Raw genomic sequence first — 17,117 nt, forward strand, 5'->3', positions numbered from 1 at the left:
GTGGTGGGTGAGAAGGCAAGTCACAAGGATATGGCAATAAACATGGTAAACATAATCGTGGCACAAAAGTGGAGGGTTGTGATCTTGGTAAACTTGGTTTTAGTTTCCTCTTTGACTTCCTGGAAAGATCTTCGGAGAGCTTTGGGGAATTTATTCCTAGCAGGAAGTCTTGGGTTCTGGTTGGGGCTCTGTCGCTAGCCGCCTGTGTGATTTTGACAAGTCATTATCACCCTCTGGGCCTCAATTTCTCCATAGGTGAAATGACAGCATTGGCTCCTGCTCCCATCCCTGTTCATTTCCCACTATGGGCTTTTGAAAAAGCTGGGGCAATTGCATTGGCTACCAGCATTTGAGTAGTAACTCCACAATGAGTGATGGCGAACCAAACCTTGGGAATTTGCAAAGTTCCCCGGACCCAGTGAACTGTGAATTTTTTGCTTGGCCCCACCAGCTTTTATTTATTTATTGAAATCATCTGCTATCGCTCAGTTGTGCACGCTGCACACATTTGTTTAGGAGACCACAGCCAGATCATTCAGGCCTCATTCTTTGCAATCAGGATGGGTCTGTTGGTCTCAGTGCTCAAAGGAGTTGAGAGAGCCATCAACAGAAGGAAAGCTCCCGTGAGTTTTGGAAAGAATGACAAATCTCGGCTATGAAGCTCTGGATTCAGTGGCTACCCTCAGCTTAGCCCTGATCTACAACAGATGGCTGCAATTTTTCCCTAGAATGAGGCATCATTTCTGCCAGAAGGATGCAAACTTTGTGATACCCCTCCTTGAAAACCTGGAAAATGACCAGACCAGGTTGGGCTGGTTTAGACTACAGGGCGCTTTGGGGAGAAAGTTCCTGCCCCTCTCATTCTGCACCAGCTAACTAGAGGCTTCTGAACAGCTTAGTGTACTTAGCTAAAAACAAGCATCTTTGGAAGGAATAAAGCAGGCAGAAATGTTTTGGTCCCTCTCCTTCAGTGATGGAGCCACGGCAAGAAACAAATTGGAATATTTGGAAGCAGGCTGGAAGGAAATAGCATGACACATTTGAAATATCCATTCGATAATTAAGCACCTGAACGGCTTGTCGATTGGGATTTAATATGCTAAGGGGTGAAATGGGATGGTAAAAGTGAAAATGTACTCCAGTGCTCCCAATTATCTGGTTCTAAGGAATTCTATCATTGTTCACTCAGTGTTTACAAAGAAAGTCATAGGCAGTTTTACCGTGCTTCACATCGGAATCAATTTTCTGGACTAATTCCATCCTCAGCTGAGCAAAAGAAAGCAAACACCTGGATGGTTTTCTTTCCATGTGTTTCAAAACATCTTTGGGTTCTCTCCTAACCCTCTTCTCTTCTTCCCTACCGTATCTTTAATTTTTTGGCCCACCCTTCTCTAAGCACGTATGGTCCTGTGTGTCATTCGAGTAGTTAATTCTAGAAAGCATGGAATCATAGGACTGTTGCTCTTATAGTTGGCAGATATTTGGTGCAGGTTTCTATGTTGGAGCATACACCAAACGCAGGGAACCTGTGTCAACACAGCCAGGGACTGCATCGGTTCTGTATCCCTGCACTACCCACCTCCATGTCCTTTGAGTAACTGTGGATCAGGACCCACCGTGGCAGTCAGATATACACATCATCAAGAACAGAGCAGAGAGCAGAGACCTGTACCTTCCTTAGGCTGCATCCCTGTAGACACTTTCAGTTCTTCCCCAAGTATGAAGCTGCCAGTTCTTTCCTACCTGTCTGCAACCTGGTCTTTGCTATTTATGGGGAAGTATAATTTTAACCTATCTAAGAAGATATTTGCTTATGATTGCCTAAAACAAGTAACAGCATGGGCACCTTTTCAGATCCTACTTGAGAACTCCTCATTCCGTTCTGTCTCTAGGCTCTAGGCAGGGAGCATTAGGATAAATTGCCCAATGCAATGTAAACAGTTTCACTTAATGCAGAATCTGTTTTTCTCATTTGCTGAATTGGAAGGAGGTAATTCATTGTATTCTGGTAATATAGTAATAAATAGAAAGTTTAACAGAAGAGCCTGGGTGCTTTGGAAGCACAAATTCAAACATTCCCCTCTTTGCTACAGCAGCACAGAGCCCGATTGCATGGGGTTGATCCGGGTCCTTGAAAAAATACACACACACACACACACACACACAGTGTGTGTGTGTGTGTGTGTGTGTGTGTGTGTGTGTGATACCACTTTAGGAAAGCATCACACACACACACACACACACACCCTGTGTGTGTGTGTATATATATATATATATATATATATATATATATATATATATACAGTAAAACTCCATGAAAGCAGCATATCAAGAGACCAAAACATAGATTTCAAGTGGCACTCAGTTTTTCCTTCAACCTTGCGAACAGAGCAAAAGCAGCTCCTCTTGACCCTGTGGATTTCCTTTATTCCAGGCTAGATATTGGCTCTGAAACCAATGTGATACTATGTGAATGTATTTTCATGCCTTTTGAGTTAGAATAAGTAGATGTTAAAGTGTGAGTGAAAGGTACCATTTGACATCATTTATATGTCAGCTCGTTAAGAATCTATGGGAAAGGAGACATGATATAAATCATCTGTACCAAAATACAAAAAAAAAGTCTTAGACCAACAAAAGGCAATCATGAATGCTGATATACAAACTTGCCATATTTGTTAAATGCCATGAAGATAAATACATGGTAATAGACAAGGTCTGGGGGCCATACCAATGTAGTAATTATTTCTTGTTTGAAGTGAGGACTGACATGCACAATCTCTAAAGGGAACATTATTGATTTGTCTGTGTCTCTCGTATTCATATAATAAACTCGGGTAAAGTTCAGAGATCCTGTCTTCCACACTGGTCTCTAGGCTTCAGGCTTTTCATGAGGGAGTGATAACCTTGCTAGCCACTAAGCCATCAGCACATATCTGACCATGGAACACAGGTTGGCAGTGGGGAAAAAGCCCTTCTCCTAGCCACATTCTTAGAGACCATGGAGAAATACCAGGATTTGCAAATACAGCTCAGTACCCGTGTGTGTTGGGGGGGGGATGATAAAGTCAATATATGTGTTTGGAGGGAGGGGGGTGTTCCCTTTAGAGCAGAGATCTGACTGATGTTCCCCCCCCCCCATTTGCCTTTCCTAGTGCCTTTAAGGAAGCCAGAAAAATGAATCTGGTCATTTCTTAAGTTTGAAAGATATAAAACAGAAAGAAGGTAAAAGGACTCTCATGAGTTCACCCCAGCTCTCTGTATCTTAAAGTGGCTTTTGGCAAAAGGGCCAGGGTCCTTATTCCCATGCCCATCTCCCAGGAGGATTTTGAGGAAGCCTGGGAGCAGGCTCCCCAGGGAGCTGGATACTTCCTCAGGGGTAGGGCAGAGCTCTGGTTTAGGAGAGCATTCGGAACGAAAACGATGTTTTGGTCATTGCCAAGAGCCACCTTGTCCTAACACCCCTGAGAGCTATACCCCCATCGCATCTCTCTTCCTGTGTCCCAAAACAATCTGTTGCTGGCTTTGCTCTGCTCCCCACTACCCCAGCCCACAGCCAGCCAGCCAGCCAGCGCCTCCCAGCTCTCAGCATCCCAGCACCCTCACTTAACCCGCACCTCGCCACCCCTTATGGCAGTGCTCTCTTGCAGCGAAGCACAGGGCACAGGGCCGCCTGTCGACTTACCCCGGGCCGAGCGGTCTGTTCGGATCTGCGTCGTCTGGTGTCCGCGAGCCAAGGCGCGCGGTGCGGCCGCCTTACCGGACTCGGTCTCCGACCTGCGGCGGCGCGCAAACAGCAGCCGCCCGGGACAGCCCCGGGCCTGGAGGCTGCCCAGCGGTGGGCAGAGCAGCACCGGGAAAGGGGCGGGGTGCGGCGAGAGGCGCAAGTGCCGGTCCTACCTTGGTTTTTCTCCCTTCGCTCCTCAGTTATCCCCAAACTTCCCTGTGGCCGGCCGGCCCTCCTCACCTTCCGCCTCCGTCAGCGCCCCCAAACTCTTGGCGCCACCCGCCCCCTGCCGTGTGCTCTCTCGCTTCTCCCCGCTGTCTGACCCCACCTGGGCCGCTCCGAGGGCACGCACGCCCTTCACGCCGCCAGCCGCACAGCAGGAGCAGGGGAAGAAACTGACACGGGGAAACGGACAAGGGGAGCCGGCACGGGAGTGTGAGGGAGAGAGAGAGAAAGAGAGAAGAGACAGGGAGAGCGAGACAGGGAGAGCGAGGCACACAGAGAGAACCGCATTTACACTCTGACATGCACAGACGCACACCCCAGCTCCGGCTGCCAGGTAGCGGCTGGCGGGAGACCCGGCCACCCCTCCAAATCTTTCTAAAGGGTTCTGTCCCCTTCCGCTGCCGCTTCTGGAAAATGCTATACAACGAAGGGGAGAGAAAAGCAGAGAGGGGTGGGGAGGGGAAAATCGAGGAGGTACGCTCCCTTTCTCCTCCCCACCCCTAGCTCCAAAAATGTCCAACCCTGAGCTCTTCCTTCTCCCTTCTATCTGCTCCCGGCTTCCCTATGCTCCCGTTCTCTCTTTCTCCCTCCCTTAGGGTGTCTGCGAGCTGCGGAGAACCCGTCGCGGTTGAGGGGTGTGCGTGTATGTGTGTGTGTGTGTGTGTGTGTGTGTGTGTGTGTGTATGGAGGGGGAGAAAGCGGCGGATGGCTAAAGCACCTCTCACCTCCCCCAGCCCCGGCCGGCCAAGGCCTTACACACCCCCAGCTCTCGGCAGGGGCGGGCGGGGCGGGGCGGGGGAGGCGGGGAAGGGGGAGGGAAAGAGGGAGGACGGGGCAGCCTGCAGGGGCAGCAGCTACTGCCTTCTCTGCAGCTCGGTGGCCAGGGGTGGAAGGAAGCCGCAGCCGCAGCCCCAAGTCAGCCCCCGCTGCCCCGTCCCACCGCCTCATCTCTCCCCCCTCGGTACGGAATTTTCTGTTTCGTTCGTTTGCTCTCCCCGGGCCTCCCCCTCCCCTGGGTGGTGGCAGAGACTGGGGCGGGGGGGCGAGCGCGGGCGCGGGTAGAGGCGACCGGAGCGCCTCGGGGCGGTTGGCTTGCAGAGTCTCTTTTTTGCCCCCTTGGCTTGAGTACCCCTTGCTTTGGACAGTGACCCCCCCACCCCCACCCCTCCCAGCGCAGGCCCGGTGCTGGTGCTGGTGGGGCTGCGTTGGCAGCCACGGGTCGTCCCGGGGGAAGGGTAGTTGAGCCAGTGAGAGCGTGTGCTAGCGGCCGTGGACAGCCGGACAGTGGGACCCTGAGTCGCCAGGGGCTGACCTGGGGTCGTCTGGGCTGGCTTCGGTCCTTGACGTGTCTAGTGTAACCCAGTGCGGGCAGCCCGGGAGCTAGCCCAATTTCCCCATTGGTGTCCCTCTCACCCTTAGGGTCGGTCCTGCCAAGACCAGCCTAGATTGAAGCGGGGTGGTGAGTGGGGACGGATAGTGCTATTGTAGGATGAGGGAGTAAGTTGCTTAGTGGTGGCAGTGGCTTCTATGTGTGTGTGTTGTGGGGGGGGGGGGCAGCGTCACCGGACACTTGGGCGACTCTTTGATCTTTGCGCCTTTGTGTCACGTGAGGCAGCCCCCCCCCACCCCCCCATATCTGACCTTATACTCTAGCGCCCAGAACGCAGACCCTCTTGAACCTTCCCGGGACCAGCCTAAATGCTCCACCCCCACCACAAGCCTGCGACTACTACCTGCAACCTGCGGGCACTCAGGTCCACTAGCTGGCAGCATGTCGTGGCCCGACCGCACAGCCCCAAAGCTCGGCTTTGTCTTTTATCTCCTTCACTACCTTTCTTCGGAAAGGAGGGTGCGAGGCTCTGCCTTTCTGAGCGCTGGGCTGGTACCTGAAACCCTTTTCCCTACCCATTCCCACAGTAATCCGGAGCTCAGAGAATGCTCCTCTGTTCTTTCAGCTGTCGCCTGCACGCACGCTGTGAGCCCGAGTCGACCTCCAGAAAGAGCCAGAACCTTCTGCCCGGTCTAAATGGCCAAGTGTTGCATTGCCTTGTCATTGAAGCTGGCGTAGTTATGTCTAGTGTGAGCCCTAGGAACTCTCCTAGGCTACCCTGGGAAAGTCCCTCGGGGCACCCAGCAAGACAAGTTTTTCTGTTGTCCTCAGTCTCCTTCACCCTGAGGTGGCCCAGTATTCTGGAGAGTCTGAAGCTTTGTGTGGGAGCAAGGCATCAGAGAAAAGTATTGCCTGGGGGATGAAGGGTGTGTGTTTGTGTGAGCGAGGAGGGACAAGGGTGAGGCAGAACGGTTCCAGAATCGAGTGATTTTTTTTTTTCATCTACATCATGGCCTAATGTACTTCCTGAAGTGTTTAAACCTTTCTGCCTTTCTCCCTTTCAAAGGGAGTTTTACTGTGGCCAACAACCTCAAATGTACATACAGCCTTCCAGACAAAAGAGGTCAATGTTGCGATTGAGCGGGTCCCTCTTTTGGCTAGAGGGGTGAGTAGGTTATGTAGCTCTGGACAAGACCTTGGGGCATCTCCCTTTCTCTGACCAAAGGGTAGTTTAGCTGAGGCTTCTAAGCCAAGCCTAGGATATAACCAGGAGCAACACACAGGGAGAGAAGAAAAGTCCTTTTCTTGTGAGCCTTCTCCTTCAAAGGCCTTGTCTATAGTGCAGGTGCCTTTAACATATGGAGATTATGGGTGTTTTTGAGTTGTGGTGTTTTCCAGGTGGATTTGTGCATAAGACCCAGATTTTCTTCTGGTGCCCACCCTACCCTGCTAACCTCTTCAGGAGACCAAAGACATACAAAAGAAAATCCTCTCCAAAGTTGAAAGCACACCATGCAAATGTCAGGCATCACTATACCAATTCCAGGACAAACCTACTGGGGGATCTCCTAATGCAATTGAGAAGCAGACTTGGGCGGGAGCCTGAGCTGGCCTAGGTTGTTTGTGAGCCTTGGGGCTGGGAGGTTCATCCTCTCTGTGAATATGGAAATACTCAAGTTTTCTAGTTGGTGGCTGAGAATGTTTCTTTGAATTCTCCTCAGGCAGTTTGCAACCAGAGGCTACAGCTGCAGAAGTGGTTCAAAGTCCCAAATGGAAGCGATTGCGAGTAATTTAAGGTAGATTTACCTGGCTGCTAGGCGAGGTTTACTCACATGGCCTGGCCTGTTGAAACACCATCCCGATATGACTTCAAAATGCCATTGGGACTTAAACATTCTGAGGCACTCTCTTTATGCCTACAGCCTTGACTAGAGTGGTAAGCGGGACATACAGACCAGACCAGAGTTTGTTGTGATATTGGAGGCAAAGTGAGATTGCTATGAGAAACCCAGAGAGTAAAGGCATTTTCTTTTCCCCTTTAGGCAGGGTTTCTCAACCTGGGCAGTACTGACATCCTGGGCCACACGATTCCTGATGGTGAGGGGCTGTCCTGGGATTGCAGGATGTTTAGCAGCATCTCTCGCCTCTGTCCACTAGATGCCAGTAACACCCCCACCTTGTGACAACCCCAAATGTCTCCAGACATTGTCAAATGTCCCCTAGGGGGCAGAATTCTCCTCCCCCCCGCACCCCCCCATCAAGTACCACGGCCATTGACGGTGGTGTCCGTATTTCACATACCATATTTTACCTTAATTCTACCCACATGGCGTGTCCAGATCTTATATGGAACAGACTCTCAGAAAATATGGGAGATTTTGTGAGGAAACAGCGTGAAAAGAAGTTCGTATGGATTGATACATTTTTGTCAAATGATTGAACTCATTGTTATAATCATTGCCACTTCCCCATCACCATCTAACTTTTGGTGAGCGAGCACTCACTATACTAGGGAGCTGACTGGAGCAAAGATCTGTGAGGCACAATTCCAGCCTTCAATATACTAAGGAACTATTGACCTTTATGTCCCCAAAGGAAAAGGGGTACAGATTTTCTTGGATAACCAGTTTCTGGACTGAATCCAACCTGGCTTTCTCCCTATTATTTCCCCTTTGTCCTCAAACAGTGACTTATTCTTTAAGGTTCCGCCTTAGGGAGTTTGTTCTGTGTGTTGCTAATCACCATACCTTTACCATTTAATTGTTTGTGGCTTTTCTCTATATGACCCTTATCCAACATTGAATGTATCCAGCATTAAAGTGACCACAGCATCACAAAGGCTTTGACAGATTGAACAGTTTGAAGGACAGTTTTTTATTTACAAAGGAAAGGGCTTCTAGTCCACCGGCAAGTTAGAGAAATCCTCCACAGTGGCAAAGACAAAGGAAAGGAATGGAATGGAAGAAGAGACTCTTCTTCAAATACTCTGGAGTGTTGATTGTGGGTTTTAACATTCAGCAGTATCTCTGCCCCAGGAAGTCAAACAACACTAATGTGAGTGGTAGGATCCTGATCAGGATTTCAGCAAAGGAAAATGCAGGAGGAAGTGTGGAATATCTGTCCAAAATCAGCTGAGTAAGCTCCTGCCTTGAAAATGAGTGTCTGGTGAGCCACACCTACATCAGTGTCACCTGCTTTGAATAAGTCTTAGCCCAATACCATGCATATGTAGATAGCAACATGTCACTTGTGAAAACCTAGCACGGGAACTGCCGATCGGCACATTTAAACTTTGTAGGTCCATGAATTATGGTTCTCGGGCCAAGGCCAATTATTTATTTAAATAAAAGTTTTGCCTGAATTGGGACCATGAATGGCTGTAAGTAATTGAAAACAATTCTTCTACCACAACAGGATCCCTGTAATCAAGGCATAAGGCCTCGAATAGCAATTAATCTTAATAAAAGAAGTGTAAACACAACCACACTTTATGGATTGGCTAAGGACTTTGCTGTGCCTACCATTAATAGGAATGCGAATGCAGCTGGCCCTGGGCTAGTTTATAAAGCGGGATTTACACCATCACAGAACATTTAGAGAACATTGGGCCTTGCCTGAAGTTCCCTGATAGTTAGTGACAGAAACAAGACCCCGATCAAGTCTTGCTGCTTTGTGACTGACTCCCTGTGTGGCCTCAGGAAGGGTAGGTTTAGTTTTTATCCTGTCTGCCCCCACCCTCTTCACTTATTAAAATCTGCCCTCGTGGAATTATATGATCTGCCCTAGTCAAAATACCAGTGCTTTCTCTCTTAGGAGTACCTTTGTCTTCAGCCTTTTTGTCCCAATTGTCAAAACAAAAACAAAAACAAAAGCCTCTATCTATACTTACTCAGGAAAATGAAAGCATGACGGGACAAATATTTCTTTCATGTAAAGACTTCCCGAGGCCCCTGAAATCACCCCAGGTGCAGGTCGGGACTTGTAAATCTGTGGAGGCCAGGGTAGCACAGAGAAAGTTGGTTTCTCCTGCCTTTTCAAGAATAGGCAATTTTTTTTTTCAGGGAGGGCTTGGTACAAAAATGAAATGTTTGAGTATTTTTCTCTGGAGGGTTGGCTGGTTTGAAGGAGTATCTGGTGAGCTGTGTTGTATTCTTGATCAATAACATGGACCCTCATGGAGAGAGTAGTGAGGGGCTACCTATGGAAGGTTTTTGGAGGGTGGGTTGTGCTGGAGAGTGTAAGCTTTGGAGTCAACAGACCTTGGTCTTAATTCCAGCTCCGTGTCTTATTAGTTGTAAAAACAAAGTCATGTGAACCTTGGTTTGCTCATCTCTCAAATGGGGATAATAGCTCAGAGTTGTTTAGTGGATTTAAGTGGATAATACGTAAGCTTAGCATGGAGTCTAGTATGTAGCAGTAACTCAGTGATTGCTCATTTCCTTTCTTTTCCATTTCTGCCTTTTTTTTTGTATTCAGGGGACAGACATAACATAAAAGTAACCATCTTAAAAATGTACAGTTCAGTGGCATCTAGTACCTTTACATGTTGTGCAAACTTCATCTAAAGCTAGTTCTAAAACATCTTCACCCCAAAAGGGGATCCTGTGCCCTTAATCGGTCATTTCCCATTCCTCCTTTCCCTAGCCACTGACAACAATTAATTTATTTTCTGTCTCTAGGGATCCAGCTATTCTAGATATTTCATACAAGGGGACTCATACAATGTGACCTGTTTCATCTGCCTTGTTCACTTAGCAAGTTTTCAAGGTTTATTTGTGTTCTAGCACGTGTTGGTACTTCACTCCTTTTTATGACTGAATGACATTTCATTGTATGGAGATATTACTGCCTTAGTTTGGGCTGTTGTAACAGAATACCATAGATTGACTGGTTTAAACAATAAATATTTATTTGTCACAGTCTTGAGGTTGGAATTCCAAGATCAAGATGCCAGCAGATTCTATGTCTGCTGAGCACACTTTTCCTGATTTGCAGATGGCTGCCTTCTTGCTGTGTCCTAACATGGCAGCTGGACTATGTGTAAGAGAATGAGAGAGAGAGAGAGAGAGAGAGAGAGAGAGAGCGCACTTTTTGGTCTCTTCTTATAAGGGCACTAATCCCATTATGGGGTCTCTATTCTCATGACCTCATCCAAACCTAATTATTTCTCAAAGGCCCTACTCCCAAAAGCCACCACATAGGGGATTATGGCCTCAACACATGAATTTGGGGGGAGGAGACACATTCAGTTCATAGAAAAATTTGTTTACATCAGTTCATCAGATGAAGAGCATTTGGATTGTTTTCACCTTTTAGTTGTAATGAATTATGCTGTTCTGAACATTTTCGCACAAGTATTTGAATATCTGTATATACCTAGGAGTGGAATTGCTGGGTCATATGGTAATTCTATGTTTAACTGTTTGAGGAAACACCAAACTGTTTTCCACTGTGGCTGTACCATTTATAGTCCCACCAATAATGTTTCAATTTCCCCACATCCTTGCTAACATTGTTATTTTCCAATTTTTTTTTTACATTACAGCCATCCCAGTGGGTGTTAAGTGGTTTCTTATTTGGGTTTTGATTTGAATTTCCTAATAATTACATGAACATCTTTTCATGTACTTGTTGGCCAATGTTATATTTTGTGGAAAAATATCTAAGTCTTTTGACCATTTTTAAATTGAGTTGTCTGTTAGTTGTTTAGTTGTAGGATTTATTTATATACAAATCCTGGACACTAGACCCTAATCCAATATATGATTTGCAAATATTTTATCTCATTCTGTAGGTTGTCTTTTTACTTTCTCGGTCGTATCCTCTGATGTGGAAAATTTATAACTTTGATAAAGTTTGATGTTTTCTTACAAACATTTTATGCTTTTATTTCTTATGTTTAGGTCTTGATTTATCTTGAGTTAATTTTTGTTTACGATGTGAGATTAGAGTCTGCTTTCTTTCTTTCTTTTTTTTTTTGTTTTTTTGTTTTTTGCATGTGGATATCTAGTCTCAGCATTGCTTCTTGAAAAAAATTATTCCTTCCCCATTGTATGGTCTTGGCACCTTATCAAAAATCATTTTGCCCATCGATGTTTGGGTTTATTTCTGGACCCTCATTTCTATCCCAATTGGTCTAATTTGTCTATCCATGTTCCAGTACCACACTCTTTTAATTACTATAGCTTTGTATGAATTTTTGAAATAAGGAAGTGTGAGGCTTCCAACATTGTTCTTCTTTTCAAGATTGAGCTGGCTAACCAGGGTCTCCCAACTCCATGTAAATTTGAGGATCAACATTTCCATTTCATCAAAAAAGGGCAGTGGGATTTCAGTTGTGATTACACTGAATCTGTAGATCACTTTGAAGAGTATTTCCATCTTAACACTATTGTCTTCTAATCTGAGACACAATGTCTTTCCACTTATTTAGGTTTTCTTTAATTTCTTTCAGGAGTGTCTTATAGTTTTCAGTGTGCAAGTCTTGTATGTCCTTGGTTAAGTTTATTCCTAAGTATTTTACTCTTTTAAATGCTATTGAAAAATTAAATTGTTTACTTAATTTCCTTTATGGGTGTTTTATTCCTAATATATAGAAATATAAGTGATTTGTGCATGTTGATCTTACAACTTTGTCTAGTTTGTCCATTAGCTCTAATGGTTGTTTTGTTCATTCTTTAGGATGTTTTCTTTATATGAGATCATACCATCTGTAAGTAGAGATAGTTTTATTTCTTCCTTTCCAATTTGAATGCCTTATGTTTCTTTTTCTTGCCACATTGTCCTGGCTGGAAATTTTGGTCCAATGTGGAATAGAAGTGAAAAAGTGGGCATCCTTGTCTTATTTTTGATCTTAGAGGAAAAGCTTTCAATTATTTGTAATTGAGTATAATGTTATATATGGGTATTTCACAAATGCTCTTTTATCAGGTTGACAAAATTATTTTCTATTCCTAATTTTTAAGTGTTTTCTTTATTATGAAAGGGTGTTGAGTTTTGTCACATGATCTTTTTTCACTAGTAGACATCATCATGTAGATTTCCTTCATTCTGTCAATGTGGTACATTAACATTGATTGATTTTCTTAAAATTTTTTTTAAATATTTTTTTTAAATTTATTTTTGAAGGAAAGAGAGAAAGAATGAGTGGGGGAGGAGGAGAGAGAGACAGGGAGACACAGAATTCGAAGCAGGCTCCAGGCTCTAAACTGTCAGCACAGAGCCTGATGCGGGGCTTGAACCCACAAGCCGTGAGATCATGACCTGAGCTGAAGCCAGACGCTCAACTGACTGAGCCACCCAGGTGCCCCTGATTGATTTTCTTGAACCAACCTTACATTATTGAACTAATTCCTACTTAGATATGGTATATAATCCTTTTAATATGTTTCCGGATTCAGTTTATAATATATTGTTGAGGATTTTTGCATCTGTGTTCATAAAGGATATTGGTCTGTAGCTTTGTCTTCTCATAATCTCTTGGTCTGGCTTTGGTATCAGGGTAATGGTGGCCTTGTAGCATGACTTAGGAAGTATTCTCTACCTTTTGGAACAGTTTAACAACAATTAGTTTTAATTATACTTTAAATATTGATAGAATTCACCACTGAATCCATCTGGTGCTGAGCTTTTCTTTAAGACATTTTTGATTAGGGGATGTTTTTGATTACTGATCAATACCTTTACTTTTTACAGCTATGTTCAGAATTTATGTTTCTTCTATAGTTAGTTTTGATAGTTTGTGTTTCCAGCAGTTTCCATTTTATTTTGTTATTTAAGCTATTCATTTTTTCTTATAATCCATTTTATTTCTGTAGGATTAGTAGTAAAATGTCCCCCTTTTAATTTCTGATTTTAGTAATTTGAGTCTTCCCCCCTTTTTTAGTCAATCTAACTATAAATATTGTTAATTTTGTTGATCTTTTTAAAGAAATAACCTTTGCTTTGGTTGACTTCCTCTATTTTTTTTCCTATTCTCTGCTTTATCGCTTCTCTAATCTTTATTTCCTTCCTTCTGCTAACTCTGGGTTTAATTTGTTCTTTTTTTTTTTTTAGTTCTTTAAAGTGTAAAGTTAGATTATTGATTTGAGTTCTTTTTTAACATAAATGTTTGTGATATAAATGTCCCTTGGAGCACTGCTTTCATTATATCACATAAGATTTGGTATACTGTATTTTCATTTTTATTCTTAAAGTATTTTTAAATTTTCTCTTGTGATTTTTTTCTTTGATATTTTTGTTGTTTGAGAGTTTGCTGTTGAATTTATGTGTTTCTGAGATTTCCTGTTTTTCTTGTGTCTTTGATTTCTATTGCTAGCCTCATTCCATTGTAGTTGGTGAAGATACTTTATATGATTTCAATATTTTAAAATTTATTGAGATTTGTATGGTCTAACCTATGGTATATCGTGGAGAATGTTCCATATGCACTTGAGAAGAATGTGTATTCTGCTGTTGTTGAGTGGAGTATTCTGCATATATCTTTTACATCTAGTTGGCTTATACTATTAGTCAAGTCTTCTCTTTCCTTATTCAATTTTTGTCTCATTGTTCTATCCATTATTAAAAGTGGGGTATTGAAGTCACCAGCTATTATTTTAGAACTATTCCTCCCTTCAATTATTTTTTAAAGCATTCAGTAACTTTTTATTTTGAAGTATATTTATTTATTTTGAGAGAGAGAAAATGCAAGCAAGGAAGGGGCAGAGAGAAGGACACACAGAATCCCAAGCAGGTTCTGTGCTGTCAGTGGAGAGCCTGATGTGGGGCTTGAACTCATGAATCGTGAGATCATGCATGACCTGAGCAGAAATCAAGATTCCGAGGCTTAACCGACTGAGCCACCCAGGTGCCCCCTTCCCTTCAATTCTTGAATCATTTATTTTGGGTCTCTGTTGTTTGGTGTATATATTTTTATATAGTTAGATCTTCTCGATGAGTTGACCCTTTTATCAGTGTATAGTATTTTTCTTTGTCCCTTGTAACATTTTTTTACTTAAAGTCTATTTTCTCTGTTATGAGTATAGTCACCCCAGCTTTTTTTGGTAGTTATATGCATAGAATATCTTTTCATTCCTTCACTTTCAACCTATTTGTGTTTTTGGCTCTAAAGTGAATCTCCTAAAAACAGAATATACTTGGATTATGTTTTTTTGTTAAATCTATTCTGTCAATCTCTGTCTTTTAATTGGATATTTTAATCCATTCACATTTAAAGTAATTACTGATAAGGAAGAACTTACTACTACCATGTTGCTATTCTTTTTCTATATATCTCTTTTGTTTCCTAATTCCTTCATTTATACCTTCTTTTGTGTTTGCTTTCCCCTTCTGCTTTGGGATTCTGTATGGTAAAGGACCAGTATGGGAAAGCTAATAATATATTCTTCATATATTTATGCAATAACTATGAAATAGAAAATCCTCACTTCCCTCTATACCTACTTCCTCATCTTCTGTCATAGGCATGCAAATCAACCTCTCTAGTCTCTACTTCCCACAGCCATACCTATCCACTTAAATGTTTAATGTTCAAAGACAGTTGTTCTGAAATTGACTACTTTTCCCCAGAAAACCCATTTTATTTTAGTAAGTAAAATATAATCAGGAATTTTATTATTTCAGTCTCCCAGACTTAAGTTTATCTTGGATTCCTCCCTCTCATTCCTCCACCTCCATGAAATCATTAGCATCAAGGGGAACCTGGGTGGCTGGGTAGTTGAGCATCTGACTCTTGATTTCAGGTCAGGTGACGAGCTCACAAACTGTGAGATCAAGCCCCACATTGGGCTCCATGCTGACAGTGCTGACAGTGTAGAGCCTAGTTAGGATTTTCTCTCTCCTCTTTCTCTGCCCTCATCCCTCCCCCCCAACTACTTGCTCACTCTCTCTCTCTCAAAATAAATACATAAACATTAAAAAAAATCTATTGGCAATTCCGCCTTGTCATTTGGATTTGAGAAGATTTGAGGGGAAAATTCCATATAAAGGTAATAGTATGTGCGGACTCCTGGGCAAAAGCATGATATATTCTAGGAAGTGAAATAAGTATAATATAGATTATATAATATAGATTACAAGGAGAAGAGAGTAGCCAGCATAGTCAGGGGCTAGATTATGCGATTATGTAAAATCATGTGAGAATTTACCATGCTAGAGACTTTGAAGTTTATTCTAAGAAAAATGAAAAGCCACTGAAGAAGGAGAGTTATGTGACCAGCAATCCATGTTAAAAGGATCACTCTGTTTAGAGAGAATGGGTTAGAGGAGAAGAGCACTAGAGACAGGTGGATTAACTAAGAGGGTGCTGAAATAATATACAAAGAAGTAATGGTGGCCTAGAGTAAGGCAGTCACAGTCAGGTTGTAGAGAAGAGGACAGAATAATGAGAGAGTTAAGAAATATAATCAATAAAAGTTAGTGATGAATTGACTATGGTGGGTGAGGAAGAGGAATGTGTCAAAGAAAATTTCCAAGTTTCTGGCTTGAGCAAGTAGGTGAATAGTGATACCATTTTACTGAAATGGGGGAAACTGACATGCATATTTGAGAGGAAGCATATGGGTTCAGGTAGGATAGGAAGAGTTTAAGTTGCCTGTGAGACATCCAAGGGGAAATGTTAGAGAGTTGGTCATATGAATCTGGGGATCCAAAGAGATATCAAGGTCAGCGACAAGATTTGGAAGTTGTCAGCCTGTGGATAGTATCTAAAGCCATGTGATTCAATATCATCTAGGGAAAGAATATAAATAGAAAAGGGCAGAGGGCTACGCTGTGTGTAGTCCTCCAACATTTATAGATCAAGCAGTGAAATAAAGGCCACAAAAGAGACTGAAAATACTAGAGAGAGAGGAGAAAAATCTAGAATAGTGTAATATTCCAACAGCAGTTAAGGATGGTGGCCAAGGGATAAATATATCAAGAGGAAATTCAAGAGATTTGTCAGAAAAGAGGAAATGAAAGGAGGGACTAGTTGGTGGGGCATATGGAGTCAAGTGAAGTTGGGTTTGTTTGTTTTTAAGATGGAAGAGCCTTTGAGAGGTTTAAATGATGACAGAAAGGGACCAATAGAAAAGGAGGGAAGGAGAAAAGAGATAATCCCTGTAGTAGAATCCCCAAACAGGGGGCATAATTAGCTTTAGAGAAGAGGGGGGCATCTTTCTTGCTATAACATAAATGAAGGAGGAAAAGCATCAATGTGGAATAAGATAAATTTGTAGATTTCATAGCCCAAAGGTGGGGCAGTTTCCTTCTGACCTATTTGTATTTACTGTGGAGTACTGGGAAATGAGACCATTTACTGAGAGGAAGGGCTCAAGGTGTAAGGATTTGGAGGTTTAAAGATAGTGTAGAAAGTAATTTTGAGGATGGGAGCTCCAGCTAAGTGAGTACTCTAGAATCACCAGGCAGTGTTGAGAACAGGTTGGTGGTTCTTGTAACACTGCTCAGCAGACTGAATGCAAGTGCAGAAAAGGTTAACCTATCCAAGGTTTTGCTAGGTGGGTGTGGTAAAAGTACAGTGGATCCAGAGAGCTGGGATGTGATGGATCGTTGAATCCAAGCTCAATATACAGACAAGTAAAGGCAGGTGGAGACTATGGATAAGGTAAAAATAGAGGGCTCAACGAACAGATGGTCTCAATGAGGTTGAGGAACTTCATTATCTTGAGAACAATAGAGTGCACATAGCATAAGGCTAGACACTTGGGGCTCCTGGGTAGCTCAGTCAGTTAAGCATTCAACTTTGGCTCAGGTCATGATCTCACGGTTCAGGAGTTCGAGCCCCGCGTCAGGCTCTGGGCTGATGGCTCGGAGCCTGGAGCCTGTTTCAAGATT

The 17,117-nt window shown here is 43.4% G+C and overlaps 1 protein-coding gene across 1 annotated transcript in view; it reads right to left on the reverse strand.

Annotated features, from left to right (window-relative positions):
* TRPC5 (transient receptor potential cation channel subfamily C member 5) overlaps window positions 1-4,633 on the reverse strand; it is a 269,192-nt gene extending 264,559 nt beyond the window's left edge. The window contains exon 1 of the mRNA XM_058712790.1: window positions 3,686-4,633. The gene's annotated coding sequence lies outside the window, so the exon portion shown is untranslated. The remainder of the gene's footprint in view (window positions 1-3,685) is intronic.
* Window positions 4,634-17,117: the final 12,484 nt, after the last annotated feature.

Source organism: Neofelis nebulosa, chromosome X (assembly GCF_028018385.1).
Source record: "Neofelis nebulosa isolate mNeoNeb1 chromosome X, mNeoNeb1.pri, whole genome shotgun sequence".
NCBI lineage: Eukaryota > Metazoa > Chordata > Mammalia > Carnivora > Felidae > Neofelis > Neofelis nebulosa.